Raw genomic sequence first — 19264 nt, 5'->3', positions numbered from 1 at the left:
GAGGACCATACCCTCAAAATTATTTCATTGTAACAAATTTATACACACACACACTCACACACACACACAGAGAGAGACAGAGAAGAGAGATAGAGACACAAAGACACAGAGAATCTGTCACAGACTGTTGAATAATGTAAGTACTATTACTTTCATGAAAAACCATCTGCTTTGTTGGATCTAATATCTTGTAGTAGTGTGTTATAACTGTACATACACATGCATGCATGCCTCTGCGTATGTTCTCATAACAATGTGCTGTAATGATAAGTACATGTGGAAAACTAGATCAACAAGGGAGTAAATGAATGGCTACAATCTGCTCTAGAAATATGAGATTGTGTAAAAAAAATCACTGCATCAGATGAAATGCTAAATTATTTTATAATTTTGGACAATGATGTTCTAATATCTGAGGAACAGCATAATAAATGTGTCTTTAAAAAGAATAGCAACAGATAAAAAAGACAAGAAGTAGATGTGGGCATATTTGTGGTAGTTGGATGGATTACTTAAGAAACACTGGTCTTTTAATGGCCCCTAAATATAATAATACTCTTTAGTTTAACTAAACAAAAAAACTTACAAATGAACAAATAGATTAAATCTGAAATGATCATCCTTAGTGAGATAACCCAGACCCAGAAAGACATGCATGATATATACTCACAAGTGGATATTAGCCCGACTTAGAGGTCCTCTGAAAGACCAATTAGCAGGGGAGCAGGACGGATGCTGGGACTCACTGCTGGACTCCTGGTAGAGCTCTGAGAGTGTTATGGAAGAATGGGGGGAGGGGGTGGAAGGAACCAGAGGGTTCAAGAGCCCCACAAGAAGACCATGAATCTGGGGGATATGGACCCATGGAGGTCCTGCCAACCAAGGTCAATGCATGAAGTAAACCAAGACACTCTGTTCACATATAGCCAATAGACAGCTCATTCTTCATGCTTGAAGGGAGCAGGCACTGCCTCGGACATGAACCCTGATGCCCCGATTTGGTCACTTCCCCTTGGTGAGGAGGCCAGGTGCACACAGAGGAAGGGGAAGCAGACAATCCAGAGGAAGCCTGATAGGTGGGGGAGGTGGTCTCCTTCTCTGAGAGGTCTAAAGGGAATAGGATGGTAGAGGGAAGGAGGGTGGAAGATAAAAGGGGACAATATTCAGGATGTAATCTGAATAAATTTTAATAAATTAAAAAAGAAAAGAAAATGAATAAGCTTACCTTTAACTCTAGATGAAATACCCATGGCATTTTAATTTTTAGCACTCTGAATTATTTTACATATAAAGTTTTGTAGATTTGGGAGTGGGTGAATCACTATATTTGGTTGCAGAGCCACTGCTTAGCTCACTAGGCTACAAAAGGCCTCTCTAAGCCCATAGTCACACAGACAGATCTGATTAAAATCAATGGACCACAAAATAAAACCGAAGTATTAATTTGTAGAGACTTGTGGGAGAAGAAATACCGTGGACAGGGTTGTAGAAGATTGAGCTAAGATAGAGTGTTAGAGTTCTCAGTATACATTATGTACATGTGTGAAAATCTGTAGGAACAAATTAACTTCAACCAATTAAGAACACTTTTGATCTGTGTATTATTAGCATAGTAAAGAGAAACAATTTCAAAAGTTTTCAGTACTATTTTTTTCAGCATAAAAATAAAAATTTAACGTAGACTTTTTTCTAAACATATTAAATTTTACACATATAGATGTGTAAACATCTATACATATTAAATTTATTGAACATTTAGTAAGTTAAGACATATTTTGTAATAAAATATTGTAGAAATAGAGTTAAGAAGCCAGGCACAATGGTGCACATCTGTAATCACAGCATTCAGGAAGGCAAAGGCATGTGAATATTTGTGAGTTCAAGACCAGCCTCATTTACAAAGTGAATACATGACAGCCAAGGCTACACAGAGAAACCATGACTCAAAACAAAGATACACATTCACACACACACACACACACACACACACACACACACACACACACACACACACACGCACACACACACACACCACAATGCAAAATAAAAATAAACAAAAAGATAAGAAATATAAATAGTTAAGTTAAAAATGGATTCAGTGAAGATATAATCCCAATGGGTTTTTATATTCAATCTAATTATATAAGTGGACCCTGGAAGTGAAAGTGAAAGTGAAAGTGGTCTTCATTTCAACTATTGAGGTTACAAACCTTATTTCTACACATGTGGCTATTATCCATGCTTTACAAAGCAGGAAATGGAGAGAGAAAATTATATTCTTATTGTCTGCCACAAGTACTGTTTACAACAAATTTCCCAGTTTCTAAACTTTGTAGCAATTTACTGAGTATGCAACACTAGGTGAAAGCCACGTCCCAAGACCGCTTTCTGTTATCATGGGAAGTCCATACAAGTTCTCTCTCTTAGGCGTGCTCCACGGCTCCTCCGTGTTCCCACCACCTCTTGCTTTCCTATCCACTCACTGCTGACCCTCATAAGCCATGCATCTTAGCCATTGTTTGGTTGCACAAATTTCTGTAGAGTTTTATTTTTTTCCTGTTGGACTAAGTATTTCTTCTGCTCTTTTAATGAACACTTATATTGGTTTCTTATCAAATTCAGCCAGACATAAAATCAAGGCATCTTCATATCTCCTGTTGTCCTTTTTGACTTTAAAATTTCTGATCATTCTCTCCATTCTTATCCTGTAAACTATTGTTTTTATGTATTTATATTTATACATAAACATTTGTGTATATCAATGTATGTACATATATAATGTACATATTTAATATATGGATCAATAACTTTTCTCTCATTTGAGTGTAATGAAGCTTGACTATATAGACAAAAATTATATATCTTAGAATAACCAACCGCATTAAGGTTTATCTTTTATTTTATTCTGCAACCTAATTATTCCAAACTTAAACACTATAACCCTAATTTATTTTTTCTTGTATTGTATTATATAATACAAACAAGATTTCTGGGGACGCCTTGGATGTAGAGAGAAACAGTAAATAGTAAAGCATACCATGTAAAAACATATTCTCTAGCTTTGTTTTAATTCTCATAGGATATCTGCAATCTATATATAATTAAACTAATTTCCCCAGGAAGGAATGCAGTCAGTCTAGGGTCATGTAGCTGGGCATTAGTGGGTTTCACACATAGGTCTTTCAAAATCCAGATTCAATCACTGGTAACATTTGAAGCCTGCAGTGTGCAGGTGGCCTCTAAATTTTCAGAGGATAGAGGAAATGGAGCATTTCAATCTGAGCGCTTGGAGGTAGAGTAGGCAGGAGGAGCGTAGGCACAGAAAGGCATTTGGAATAGTTTACAGGATCTTGTTTATATAGCATATAGTCTATAAAGAAAAAGCAGAGTGCTAAGTAACCGTGGCACAAGATTAAGCTTGCGATATCAAAATGCAGTTTGATGAAGGATTTCTTTCAAAAGTTAAAGCTACTAAAAAATGAGTGGAAAGGCTTGCAGAACCACGGGAAGATACTGTGACCAAAAGAAGCAGGCCATCCATTAATCTCCTCTGTCCACATCCATTTCAACTTTTCAGGCATTTTCACTTGAAATTACCATCTCTTTACTCACTTATCTATTATGACATGTCTTGTCATTTGCTTGGTTCAATAAAACTCATACAAAGGCATTATGCGTTAGTTCCATAATTGCACACACACACACACACACACACACACACACACACACACACACACCCCTGCACACTTTGTATAATGTTTCCTGTCTGTTCAGCACTGACCATTTGGGATTGGATGTGATTTACTCTGTGGAAGATTATTTAACTTGCTCTCAGAGCTTCTTAGATATCAACCTTGTTAGCTCATGCTAACGGATGTATATTGATGAAAGTTTGGGAAGACAGCTTCTGACATTCCTGTGAGATACTCCTTCTTCTTATGGTTCTTACTACATTTCAGTCCCCTCTTCACCAAAGAGCCCTGAGCCTCAGGACTTAGAACTGCACTGTAGCTGTTTTTGTTGGGACCAGGCTCCACAATGCCATACTTTGATTCATTGACGTTTTCTATAATCATCTCCCTGTATTGCAAAGAGAAGTTTTCTTGACCAGTGTGAGAACTCTGTTTATCTGTGAGTATAAGGAGAAATAATTGAAATGTAGTTGGAGATAATACTGGTTTAGTAAAGTGATGATTGTAATTAGGAGTTCAAAAATGAAAAGCCTACTAAAAGAAATTAGATTCAGCTCCTGGTGAGGAGAAACATCTAAGAAAGTTAGAATCTAAATTCTTCTTTTGGTTTATCATATGGAAGTTAGAATTCAATGAATCATTTGAAGGAAATACATCAGTTACAAGGATTGTGATGCTTTAATGTCTGATAATACATAAAAATATTTTCCTCAGCTTACATCACAGAGCCAAGTCTTGTACTCATACACTTATATATAAATCTTTCCTATTTCCACAAAATGATTTTGATACAGTCAGGTTTAAAACCATATTAAACAGGATCATTGAAATGCATATTGAAAATGCAATTTAAATGAAGGGGAAATAAAATTACTTGCAATAGGATAATATGATTACTGTAATTGAGTACAAATTTGAGAATTGAGAATTGGGCTTTCTGGGAGTTGGTGCATAATAAAATGTTATTATATGGTAGACATCCCTTATAGCAGATTAACTCTCTTATTTTCCTTACTCAGCAAAGCAATAATCTAACAATGGAAATACTTAAACTGCAAAAATATACAGGGCTTACAGAATTAAAGTAAGTTTATTTAATTCTGGCTTTGGCTTTGCAATTTACAAGTCATGCACTAATTCCAGCCAGACTGCAATTTCATCATCATTTAAATAGAAGCAATAAATAACTCATTCAATTAATTATGTGACCACTTATACAATTAGAATATTATAATATATACAGGATTATAAAAAATGGTTACAAAACAGCTCATTCATTTTTATGTTTGTTATAAAGAAATTTCAACAAATATAAATATGCCAAACTTTTTCCTAGTGTAATAATAAGCCTATAAGCATTTAGTGTTTAGACATAGAGACAGCTAGTTATGCTAGCAATTAAGAAGCAGAAACGAGTTTTATATTTAATAAATTAGTTTTCTATTGAGGTAAGACATACTATCTTACTTATAACCACTCAACCCAAGGCATATTTATTGTTTTGCAGTTTCTTGGCGATGGAACTGCAGACAAGGCCAAAGTAGAGTGTTTTGTGCAGAGGCTATTGGACATAATTTTGACTAAGGTGCTAGCCTGGCAGCAGTCCCATCAGGATATATTCATCTAAGGAAATAATTTACTTAAAATCTCTTTTCTGTGGATGTGATCTTGGTTGGTATAGTGCATGTTTAACATCCACAAAACCTCATAATCCATACCTGGCACCTCATAGGTTGGATATGTATTTGTAAGCCTGAAATTTCATCCCAAACAGAATGGGAGAAGGAGGATGTAAATTCAAAATTGCAATTGCTTGGCTGTATAGTGAGTTCCAGAGCAGTCTAGGCTACATGAATCTGTTAGCTCTTGTCCTTAACAATTAAGTTTATTATTGATTTATTAATCAAAGGTATCTTCCTTACAACCCGACTACTTTAAGCAAGAGGGAAAGGAGGTTAAAGAGAACAAGAATAAATCTCCCAGGATTCAGTTCTGCGGGGTGAATTCCTTAGCATCTCCAGGACTGTATTCAGATTCTCTCCTGGATCCAAGTAATCCACACCAGACACCAGAGCAGCCTTGTCTCTTCTCCGCTTCTCTCAGTCAGCCAGCAACCCCCCTGGACTCTCCTCCCCTGGATGGTCCATTTTCAGTATAATAGCTTGGTTGGAGTCTCCAGTTCTTTCCCCCAATTCTGCACCCAGGATGGCTCCTCTCAGTTCATCACAAAGTCCATCTCAGTGAGGGTATCCGTGGTGTTTCCAAGAGGCAAAGCCCCCTAAGACTACCCTCACCATAGGCAAAGCCTGCTATCGTTCCACATGAATCCCTTTTATAAACAGATGATAGTTAGATAGGTAGATAGATAGATAGATAGATAGATAGATAGATAGATAGATAGATAAGGGATGATTAATGGAATAAATAAAGCAAAACAAAACCACTTCAACTTCTTTGGTATGCTAATTTAAGATTCTAGATGGCCTGAATTCAGCAGTGACATTATTAGCTAAGGAAATGGTGTTTTATTAGCTAAGGATATATGAGATTCCAGGTGGCCTGGACTCAGCCACTACGGCAATAGCATTGTCAGCTGAGCAAGCAAGTTAAGAATTGCAAGCTGATAACAAGAGAAAACAAAGGAACAGCGAACTGAGAGAAGCAGGTTAAAATATCTCCACTAGTCTCCATTTTGACCCTGCCCGGAATTTACTGCCCTTTTCTCACCCTACTTAGAATTTACTACCTTAGACACCTATTGTTAGCCTAGCACTCTTTTTTTTTCTTTTTTAAATTTTTATTATTAATTTATTCTTGTTACATCTCAATGGTTATCCCATTCCTTGTATCCTCCCATTCTTCCCTCCCTCCCATTTTCCCCTTATTCCCCTCCCCTATGACTGTTCCTGAGGGGGATTACCTCCCCCTGTATATGCTCATAGGGTATCAAGTCTCTTCTTGGTAACCTGCTGTCCTTCCTCTGAGTGCCACCAGGTCTCCCCCTCCAGGGGACATGGTCAAATGTGAGGCACCAGAGTATGTGAGAAAGTCATATCCCACTCTCCACTAAAGTGTGGAGAATGATCTGACCATTGTCTAGATCTGGGTAGGGGTTTGAATTTTACGGCCTATATTGTCCTTGGCTGGTGCCTTAGTTTGAGTGGGACCCCTGGGCCCAAATCTGCCTATCATAATGTTCTACTTGTAGGCTTCTAGGACCCTCTGGATCCTTCTACTTTGCTATTCTCCCATGCTTCTCTCATCTAGAGTCCCAATAGGATGTCCTCCCCTCTGTCTCAGTTTCCTGGTAAGTGAAGGCTTTTGTGGGACAAGCCCCTTGGGCTAGTATGCAGATATAAGTGAGTATATACCATTTGAGTCTTTCTGCTTCTGGGTTAACTCACTCATTATGATCATTTCTAGCTCAATCCATTTATCCACAAATTTCGGGAATTCCTTGTTTTTAATAGCTGAGTAGTATTCCATAGTGTATAGGTACCACAGTTTCTTTATCCATTCTTCTACTGAGGGACACTTAGGCTGTTTCCATGATCTGGCTATTATGAATAAGGCTGCTATGAACATGGTTGAGCAAATTTTCTTGTTGTGTGCTGGAGCATCTTCTGGATATATTCCAGGGAGTGGACACACACATATGGTCACTTGAGTTTTGACAACGAAGCCTAATCCATTCAATGGAAAAAGGATAGCATCTTCAACAAATGGTGCTGGTCTAACTGGAGGTCGATGTGTAAAAAAATGCAACTGGACCCATATTTGTAACCTTGCACAAAACTCAAATCCAAGTGGATTAAAGACCTCGACATAAAACTAGAGACACTAAGTCACTTAGAAGAAAAAGTGGGGAAGAGCCTGGAATATATTGGCACTGGAGACAACTTCTTGAACAGAATACCAACAGCCCAGGCCTTAATGTCAACAATTAATAAATGGGACCTCATGAGGCTGAGAAGCTTCTGTAAGTCTAGAGATACTGTCAAGAGAACAAAGCAACAGCCTACAGACTGGGAAAAGATCTTCACCAACCCTACATCTGACAAAGGTCTAATATCCAAAATATATAAAGAACTCAAGAAACTAAACACCACCAAAACAAATAATCCAATTGAGAAATGGGGTTCAGAATTAAACAGAGAATTCTCAACAGAGGAATATCGAATGGCTGAGAAACACTTAAAGAAATGCTCAACCTCCTTAGTCATCAGGGAAATGCAAATCAAAACAACTCTGAGATTCCATCTTACACTCATCAGAATGGCTAAGATCAAAAATTCAAGTGACACCACATGCTGGCGAGGATGTGGGGAGAGAGGAACACTCCTTCATTGCTGATGAGAATGCAAACTAGTACGGCCACTTTGGAAATGTATCTGGTGCTATCTCAGAAAACTGGGAATAGGGCTTCCTCAAGACCCAGGTAGCCTAGCACTCTTTAACCATTGTTCCTAAGTTCTGTTTCTGTAAACGATATTCAAATCCTCAGGTTTTGTAAGACTGGCTCTTCCATCTCCACCAAGCTTATTGGACCCCTGCATGTAGGCTTAATAAATTCCTTTACTTTCGCATCAACTCTGGGCTCTGTCTTTCTCAATTGGGCTTCCAGGACTAGACTCTGATGACATGAGTCTAGCACTAATAAAATTAATGTTTATGTTAATATTGAACAAGAGTCACGGTCTTTGTTTAAGGTTTCCTCAACTACCATATAAAACTAGTTTATGAGTATCATCTACTGTGTAGCATACTATTAGGAGTGACATCATCATATTTATCAAGTGTTCAGAAAGAAAATTATATGATTGTGCTACACAGAGAGAATATAACTTCCAGTCAATAAAAGTCTTTGCTCCCATGCCTAACAACCTGATTTTAGTCCCTGGAATCTAAATTGTGGAAGGAGAAGGTTGATTTCTATACATTATTCTTTGAGTTTCATACACACACACATACACACATACACTCACACACACAGAGATACAAATGTTGTAAATTTATATATATACAGGAAAGAATCATTTAGGAAAGGAGATGGACGAGCAGTATAGACAGTTGAATTTGGAATTATTGACCATGACTCTGGGTTCTCATTCTCACAGGCACATTGTGAAAGAAAGAAAAATCTTGAGTACAAAGTAATTAATTAAATGAGAACATGGCATTGAAGATTTTAAAATATTTGTGAAATAGATATTCTTCATAATGACAAAACCATTATCTACAGAAAAGAGCATCCCCAGTACCTTCATATTTAGAATTCTTCTTATTGAATCAGCATGGGGGGGGGGAGAGAGATTATAAAATCTCTTTCTTATTTCCCATAAAGTTTAAATGAGTTAAATAATATATAAATGAGAGTAAAATTGATAGCAATGGACAGAAAAATGGCTAGCATGTTGTATTTACTAGACTATGAATTTATAGTTACTGACTGAATATTAAAGGTTTTGGGAAGATGCTAGTTCATGACATAGTGTAAAGGATTTCACACTTAAGATCACAAGATAGATCAGTGTGGTGGCACATTCCTTTAATCCCAGTAGATTAAAGTAAGGGCAGTTCGCTGGGAGTTACATGTTAGTTCGGTATATATAACAAGTTCCAGGCCACTCAGAGTTACATAGGGATATCCAATCATAAAAAAAAATCACCACCATCACCATTATAATCATCTTGTTTATCAAACACTAGCATTTAATTAACAATTTCTTCTGTCTATTAGTTGCTTTTAGTCATAGTATTTTTTCGTACAAAAAAGTAATAAAATTGCTCCTGAAATAGTAGCTGATTGGATCCAACAAGTTTGTTAAAAATTAATTAAAATCAAATATTACTTACTTACCCTAGATAAGTAGGAATAGTTATAGACTTGAGCATCCAAAAGCACAACTCATAATGTTACTAATGTTATAAACTAATATTTCAAGTTATTAATAGGTCCTAGTGTTTGACAAATTTTCAGACAAAACAGAATATAATTGAATCTGTGTATTCACAAAGTCGATGTGGAATCATGCAACAAAATAGAAAGACTGTGACCAACCTCATACAAAAGGAAAAATAACACACTGGAAAACATGGGAAAATGCTATTTCATGTTGATTAGCCACAAATTTAGTAACTATAATAGAATGTAAAAATAAATAGTTTAAAATAAATTAGTGAGATTAGGTAAATGTTACAATTTATTATTAAACTTACAAACTAACAAAGCTTGTCTACATTAACAATTCTGAGAAAAAATAATTTTACACACTGTTACTAAAAGCAAGAGCATGTAATAACAACTTTAAATAAAATCATACACGTACTTATTAAATTTAAAATTTGAGGTCAAGAGGCTGGAGAGATAGCGCAGCAATTAGAGCATTTGTGCTCCTTGCAGAGAAACTTGGTTTTGTTCCCAGCACACATATTAATGACATAACAATTTAGCTCCAATTCCATGGCATCTGGTGCCTTCTTGTTACCCCTACAGACATCAGACACATAGACAATGAAATGCTTATAAGCACTCAAAACACTCATAGATTTAAATGAAAATAAAAAAGCATCTAAAAGCCAAATAGAAACTAGAGCTGTACTGATAGCTCAGTAATAGAACTGATTGCAGAGTAGTGCCTGAAGTAATGAGCCCTTCATTTTATAAACATATTTTCTGTTGGTAACATGGAAGGTGTCATCAAAATATTTTCTTAAGAAAGCAAACAAATAACAGTACCTGAAATGATATTTAAATATTATTTCATACATTCTCATCTTCTATTGTTTAGGGACAGCTTATTCTATTTTTCTTATTTATTCAAACAGTGTTTTATACTCTGATTTATTCCTATATTTTTCTGTATGATGTTTTTCTGTCTAATCATATCCTTAGCTAAAGGTCAACTTGTTTTTCGACTTGTTCTTCCAGTATAATCTTGTGATTCACACATCATAAATTGTTTCCATATTTTCATGGTATTGTTACAGGAACCATCTGATCATATACCCACAACATGTGCTTTTTCCATAATCATAAAATTAAATGCAAAATTCTACCTTTTGTTAACACTTGCACACTTGCTATGTTATGTGCCTCATGCTCTTAATCTGGGCCTCTTTCTTCATCTACCAAGGGAGACTTCAAGTTTGGCCTGGTTGAAAATATATTTTTTTTACCTTGTAACATCTCAGTAGTAGCCCCTGGTTAATGACAGCATCACATTATGATATTACATTTAATATTTCAAATAACCATCTTGAAATTATGAGTTATAAAATGAGTTTTATTATTTATATTTTCTAGCATACCGAGAATCAGAGTAGGAATTATCTAGGTTTCTATGGCTCATTGTTATTAGTATTGTCCCTTGTATGTTGCTTTGAACTGAGGTATGGTTTGAGTAAAGTGTGCTTCCTATTTTTCCCTTCTGAATCTTTCTATTTTATTAATCTTATACAGGACCTATTCCTTGTAATAACTGCGTCTAGTTTTGGTTTCTTTATAGCCTGGGGCTCTCAGCATACTTGCGCTTCTTTTCTGACATGTGACTCATGAGTGAAAGCTGTGGTGCAAAAGACTTTACAGGAAACTCTAAGGACCTTCACAAATACTACCGTTATATTCTTTCACGAGGCAAAAGGAATAACTTGTATTCAGATGTTGAATTTTTACTAATATTTTATAATCAATCCCTGGGTGATTTCCTTTCTATGTACAGTCCTTTTTACTTCTCCTTTCCCACCATTAAGTTGGTGTTTCTAAAACAAAATATCTGCCATTCAGGATCTTCCGCTTCCTCATTGCACTTAACTTTTATAATGGAAGCTGCCTGAACAAGGATAGCACAGGTGGTACCTGTAGAACTTTATAATCACATTATTTTGTTAATTATCCTAGTCAGTTTTCTGTTAACCTTTTGAGTAATGGTTTCCTTTATATTAATGTGCACAGTTATCTTGTAAAAGTTACTTTTTGTAGTATCCACTTGTTCTGCATGAAATGGAAACGCTACTAAAATGACAAAAATGTTTTTTTAAAAACAAAAAAGTATGTTTAGACTATAATTGGTATAATGTAACAAAATTTTCCTAATAAATTGTTGTTAAATGAAGAAATGAGGAGGAACTTAACAATGACTCATGTCAAATATGACTTTTATAAAACTGAGGGCATAATTGTCATGTATGGTGTGTGTGTGTGTGTGTGTGTGTGTGTGTGTGTGTGTGTGTGTGTGTGTGTAATCCCTGGCCAGTATTATCATCAGTATTGATAGAAACATTTTACCATATTATTTCAAAAAGAAAATATAATTAAAATTCAATAATCCTCATTGAATTTTTCCTATGTAAAATTAGAATTTTGTTTGAAGATATTCTTACACTGAAACAACTTTGTATAGTAGAACAATATTACAAATATTCATGACGTATTCTTATTGAAACCAATTCCTCTATCACATGTACCATCATTTCATGTAAATGGAAGCTAATTAGATCTGATCAGTATATTAGTTTTCTTTGGAGATGCAGTGATATAATCATGTAATGGAGGAGAAAATTAATGCTCATGCTATCCTTGATAAAAATGCTTTCTCTTTTGCTATTTAGTAAAACTGGATACCATAAATGTAAAATATATGCTGTTTTGCTAATGGTCAACCTAAAAAAAGTCCCCATGCTATTAACTTAAAGTTAAAAGTAGATCTAAAGAGATTTCTCTATTGTAGGAGAACTGTGAGCTTTGCAGAAAGTAAATTGCCTAGGAAAAATTCAATGAGGTGCAGTCTAAAATGAAAAGTAAAGAGAGTGCTTTGTACAACCTGTGAGGAAGCAATTTAGATATTCGTGTTGATATCCAAGATGCCTTGTGCCTAAAGGTAATCTAAATCTGAAATGACTTGAAGGCTATTGAACAGAAACGCTCTGTCTTGTGTCATTTTTGTGTTTATCTTTGCTTGTTGATCTGACATCATGGCTAGCCATTCATTCATTATTTATTCTATCATTCCATTAGAAAGAGCACAGAAAACAAAGACTTAAAATCTAAAGTAGCTTCCATGAAAGGGATATCCTCTTTTGCCACGTATTCATGACTATTGCTTAATATTTCATTCTGCTTAAGATGTAACTGAGAACACTTTCAGGACATTTTCAAGCTTTTCTGTTCATGTATATTTTCACATTAAGTGTCTTCTGAATGTAGAAAGATTTAACTTTTATCCTATAAATCTATAGTAAATAATAAATCAAAACATGTCAATGGAGGCTGGGGAGATGGCTCAGTCAGTAAAGTTCCTTCCACAGAAGCATGAATGCCTCTGTTCTCATCCCCGTTGACTTCTTAAAAGCTTGTTTTGATAGCATACCCCTGTAGCCTCATCTTAGAGGGAGCAGAGAGACGCAGGTCCCTAGAACATTCTGCCACACTTGCTGAATATTTAAATCAAGGTCAAGAGTATGCTGAGAAAATGTGGAAAGAAGATGCCCAGGATGTACTTCTGCACATAAACACACATAACCCCACATGTGCAGACCCACTCACATGCACATGTGTTCCGATTGGTATGATATCCCAAATAGGTACCATGTACACACATATAGTCACACACGTCAATATGCATAAGTATATATACATTTTACACACATATTGCATATTTTCATTGTGGTGGTTTGAATGAGAATCTCTCCCCATAGGCTCATATGCTTGAATGCTTATTCCCTAAATGGTAGAGTTGATGGGGAATGATTAAGAGGTATGGCCTTGTTGAAGGACATATGGCCTTATGTGTAGAGAAGGAGTGTCACTGGGATTGGGATTTGTCATCTCTAAAGGTCATGTCATTCTCAGGTGGGTCTTTCTCTTGACTCTAGGTTGTCCATCAGATGTAAGCTCTTAGCTAAAATTCCAGTGCCATGCTTTCATGTCTGCTGCCCTGCTCTCAGTTCATGATGGTCATAGAGTCAGTCTCTGAATCTGTAAATCCCCTATAAACTCTTATTTTTATATATATTATCTTCTTTTTAAAATATTTTTTTCTTTTTAATTTGTTTGTTTTACATCACAATTGTAGCCTGCTCCCTCATCTCTCAGGCCCACCCTCTCTCTGTCACTCCCCCAACCCCTCCCATAGTATTCAGAAAGGGGGAGCCCTCCTCCTCTATCAGACCTCAGCCTATCAAGTCTTATTTGGACTGCTTGCATCCTCTTCCTCTGTGACCTGGCAAGGCTGCCCTGCCAGGAGGAAGTGATCAATTTGTGTGGGCGAGAGTCCATGTCAGAGGTAGCCTGTACTCACCATATTATGGAACCCACAAGGAGACTGTGTATCCATAAACAACTTAGATTCTTTATGGCTTCCCTTTACCACAACAAACCTGTAACTAAGACATTGAGGGTGTCCTTTATATTACTGTCCATACTTATTCTGTGTAAGTGAATTCATCTTTGGTATTGTAAATAAGGTCAAACCCCAATATTTGACCAACAAGAAAACTCAGTATTTAATTCTGCTTGTATCCCAAGTCCGTCAATCTAAGTTTGATCCCTGGATAGCACATTATAGAAGGTGGAAACTGCTAAACATTTAATCCCTTTGACTCTTAAATAGGCCTGATATTGTCAACCTCATATCAAAGATGTGAAAGTGAGACTAAAAACAACTACTGGACAGGTCTGGTATTTGAATCCAGATATGCTGGGAGACTTAAAGCAAGTTTTCACAACTTATGAGATGGCAAATTCTACTGATCTGAGTTGGATTCCACAGATTAACATGGTGAAAAGAGAGAAGCAATTCCCATAAGTTGTCCTATGACTTTCACATGCCCAAGCACAAATTCAGTAAGTAAATATTAAGAGCACTTTAAAAAAAGAAAATAAAACATATATATTAGTGAACAAATATTTAATTTTTGGGGTTATAGTTGGTTTATAAATGGAGAAAATACAATAATAATTTGATTATATTATTAATTCAGAAAATGAAACAGTAAATCACAGTTGATTTTTATCAATTATATCTACTTGCAATCACTTCTGTCTAGGATATTGCCTACTTCAACTCAATTTTACGTCTCTATTTAGATATAACTTACTAGTGTGGGTTAGTTTTCCCAGTTAAAACATGAATGTCTATCTTCTGTCCCCATTTGTCTCTGCTCTGTTACATCCTTGGGACAGTTTTGTTACATAAGCCAGTAAATCCCTTTTGGATCCACACCAAATCAATATTAGGTGATATAAGAGCAGATAGATAATGCATATGTTGTAAAAGAAAAGGTCCAAGGAAGCATTCATATCTAAAATATGTGGATGTACCTAGAATTTAAATTTGTAATTGTTTTAAAGTTGAAAAAACATTTTTAACATACAAGATGCAAAATATTTGTGAATGAAGGAGATAAATCATTCTCAGAAGAATTTTGTTTAGGAACATGTGAAAAAGATTTGATATTGTTTTTAAAAGAACTTGCTTTAAACCTTTAGCAGGCTACCAAGAAGAGACTTGATACCCTATGAACATATACAGGGGGAGGAGGTCCCCCTCCGTCACAGTCATAGGGGAGGGGAGTAAGGGGAAAATGGGAGGGGGGAAGGAATGGGAGGATACAAGGGAGGGGATAACCATTGAGATGTAATATGAATAAATTAATAAAATAAAATTTAAAAAATAATCTGGAGTCAAAGCATCTATTTTTGATCATCAAATCATAAATAAATATATAAACAAACAAATAAATAAGCAAGCAAGCAACTGAATAAATAAACCCGGACACTATAAGGGGAAAGAAACAACACAAGGCTGATCATTGGTTTTATTTTTCTTTGTTGTTTTGTTCTTTAGAGGTTGATGCATATGGTAAAGAATCAATTTTTTCTTATTAATAAAGTATTCATAATTACAATGTATCAGTTCTATCACATCATTATATAAGAGTTTTGTAAATATCAAAAATTATTTTGTCTTATTAGGGAACTAGCAACTAAAGAAAATTCCTTCGACTCAAGTTTGTAACATATAGCTACATAGAATGACCAAATTACTTAATCACTCAATAAACAGTGATTACCTTTATTTCTGGTTTCTATTCTTTACTTCTTGCTTCAGAGCAGTGCCTTTACCAGCTTCTATTGAAAAGTCATGAAAATTCTGTTGCCTTATGTAGGGAAATGGACAAAGTCATACAAAGCTAAAATAAGAGCATTTGACATTTTTTCTCATGCTAAAACAGTCTTTAAAATATTCCATAGAAATTATTGAACAGATATGTCACAATTCATACAGTAAATAGTCAAAGTCACATTGTTTATAATGGTTGTATATCAGATAATTTGTAGAAGTAATCTTAAGGGCTGAATTACATTTTAGCATTTCCATTAATCACGAAACAGTTTTTAACAATTTAAAATAATAATGCAAGGCTCAATGGTTAATTACAGTGATAGAAAAATAATTGGCTCCTCAAAACTTCCACTTGCCTTTTCCTTTCTAAGATATGCACTTCATGTTCTCTTTCCAAATGTGCCAAATATCTTCTATCATCCATCCACCTTTCTTTGAGTATTTTCCACTCAGACCATACCTTCCTGTGCATCTTAGGACAATGTTGAGGACTACTTGGATTTTTTTTTCTGTCTACCTCTATCTACAGAAGTTTGAGATTATAGACAGGCACTTGAGGAAGTATGGTATGTTGGGAAAAGAATACAGACCTTAAAGTATTTTGCAGAGCATTTGACCATCTGATCCACATCTCTAGCCCCAGTAAAAAATTTCCCCCTATTCATTTCTGATCATGTCTCTTTATGGTCTAGATTTTGGCCTTTTTATAGCATGCTGAACCTTCAGTCTGAGTGGTATATAGTATTCACAGGTCGATTTTTGTGCCTTCAGACATAAGTTTACCTGTGAAGAAAATTTTGGTGTAATCAGAAAAATTGAACAGCATATCCATTGTACAACTGAAACATCTTGAGAGTTTCTTGGGCTATTGTGAGCACTTTCATTTCATTTTCAAACCATATTGCCTGTTGAGAGAACACTGCTTCATTATTGTTGCTCAGTTGATGAATATCATTGTAACATATTGTAAGATTCAATGGTGATAATGGTTTTCACTCCTTTGTTGTGACCCTGGTACCTTGATTCATCCTATGGGGGAAAGAGTGCAAGAAAGAAGACAAACAATTGTACAGTTTCGGGGAACACAGTGGAAGGCAGAGACATGTTATGTTGTGAATGAAATATGCATAGGACACAATTCTGTCTCCTCTTAGAAAATAAGTCACAAAATGTTACTGGGTTTCTTTGAGGCTGCCAGTGGATGTAATAATGACATGCAGAAAATTTTATATTTATTAAAAGCTTTAGGCACTGTAGCTAGATGGATTCTCTGCTTTTCTGCTTCTACTGTACTGGCTTGGCCTGCGTTTCAACACATGGTCTATTACCTGATATTAGTTTCCTTCTGGCATCTGTTTCTTCATCCGTGTCCCAATGGCAACTCCCTTTCCATCCCCCACTAGAAAACCCTTTTCAGAACCAGAAAGTTCCACTTTCACACTCCAGCCCAGCTATTGGCCCTTCAGCTATTTATTGAACCAATCAGAAGATGATGGAGAGCAATGTTTAAAAAATATTGAGACAATAGATGCTTCATAATAATTATAATACCAAAGTCCTGCCTATGTTCAGACCTGCACAGAAGTCAGCATTTGAATAAAACAGAGAAAATCTTTATGCAGTGTACAAAAATATTATCCCATCCATCATAATGTTCTACTTGTAGGTTTCTGGGACCCATCTGGATCCTTCTATTTTCCCAATCTCCCTTGCTTCTCTCACCTAGAGTCCGAATAGGATGTCCTCTCCTCTGTCCCACTTTCCAGGTACGTGAAGACTTTCATGGGACATGCCCCTTGGGCTAGTGTCCAGATATAAGTGAGTATATACCATTTGACTCTTTCTGCTTCTAGGTTAGCTCACTCATTATGATCATTTCTAGTTCAATCCATTTGTCCACAAATTTCGGGTATTCCTTGCTTTTAATAGCTGAGTAGTATTCCACAGTGTAAATGTACCACAGTCTCTTTATCCATTCTTCTACTGAGTGACACTTAGGCCGTTTCCAGGTTCTGGTTACTATGAATAAGGCTGCTATGAACATGTTTGAGCAAATGTTCTTGTATTCTGGAGCATCTTCTGGGTATAGTCCAAGTAGTGGAATAGCTGGGTCTTGATGGCCCAAGGGTCCTGCTCAAACTATGGCACCAGCCAAGGACAATATACAGTAAATTTCAAACCCCCTACCCAGATCTAGCCAATGGACAGGACATTCTCCACAGTTGAGTGGAGGGTGGGGACTGACTGGCACATGAATTCTGATGTCCCATATTTGACCACGTCCAATGGATGGAGAAACCCGGCTGCACTCAGAAGAAGGACAGCAGGTTACCAAGAAGAGACTTGATACCCTATGACCATATACAGGGGGAGGAAATCCCCCTCAGTCACAGTCATAGGGGAGGGGAGTAAGGGGAAAATGGGAGGGAGGGAGGAATGAAAGTAGACAAGGGATGGGATAACCATTGAGAGTAATACGAATAAATTATTAAATATATATAATATTATCCTCCAAAACAAAATAATGGGGAAAAAGATGTCAGATTTCAAAAGAGTTGGGAATTTTCACTTATATACAGTGAGCAGCAACAAAAATTATGAATAGATATTTTTTATTGGTATACCAAATTTAGGGAGTAAAAATATTTTCAATTTAGGAAACTACAACATAAGCCTCCAGATAAGTGAAGCTATAAACACCAATTTTTGCTAAAAATGGTTGGTTATTCCAAAAGTTTGACTTAATTTATTAATAATTTTATTTTCTGAGATTATAATATAATTACAACATCTCTTTTTCTTTCCTCCACACAAATCCTTCTATTTAACTCTCCTGGCTCTATTTTAAATTAATAACCTTCTTTTCATTAAATGTTATCATATATTTATATGTATGTGCATAGTTATATATCTTCAATTTTTCTAATCATTAAAAGCAATATTCTCTAAGTGGTCATTTTTAACACTTTTATTTTTAAAAATTATTCTTCAGAAAAAAGAAAATATTTGGAAAGCATTCTAAAGATACACATTATTTTTCACTTGTGGAACTCCTTTTCTTCATCACTTATTAGAGAATATAAATACTAGTTTTAGCGGGATCCCTGAGCCCAAATCTGCCTATCATAATGTTCTACTTGTAGGTTTCTAGGACCCTCTGGATCCTTCTACTTTGCCATTCTCCGATGCTTCTCTCATCTAGAGTCCCAATAGAATGTCCTCTCCTCTGTCTCAGTTTCCTGGTAAGTGAAGGCTTTCATGGGACATGCCCCTTGGGCTAATACGGATATTAGTTTCTCACATACTCTGGTGCCTCACATTTGACCATGTCCCCTGGAGGGGGAGACCTGGTGGCACTCAGAGGAAGGACAGCAGGTTACGAAGAAGAGACTTGATACTCTATGAACATATACAGGGGGAAGTAATCCCCCTCAGGAACAGTCATAG

The sequence above is a fragment of the Acomys minous genome (assembly GCF_964271855.1).
Source record: "Acomys minous genome assembly, chromosome: 15".
Taxonomy (NCBI): domain Eukaryota; kingdom Metazoa; phylum Chordata; class Mammalia; order Rodentia; family Muridae; genus Acomys; species Acomys minous.
The sequence above is the reverse complement of the archived record's forward strand: the minus strand, read 5'-3'. Positions refer to the sequence as shown.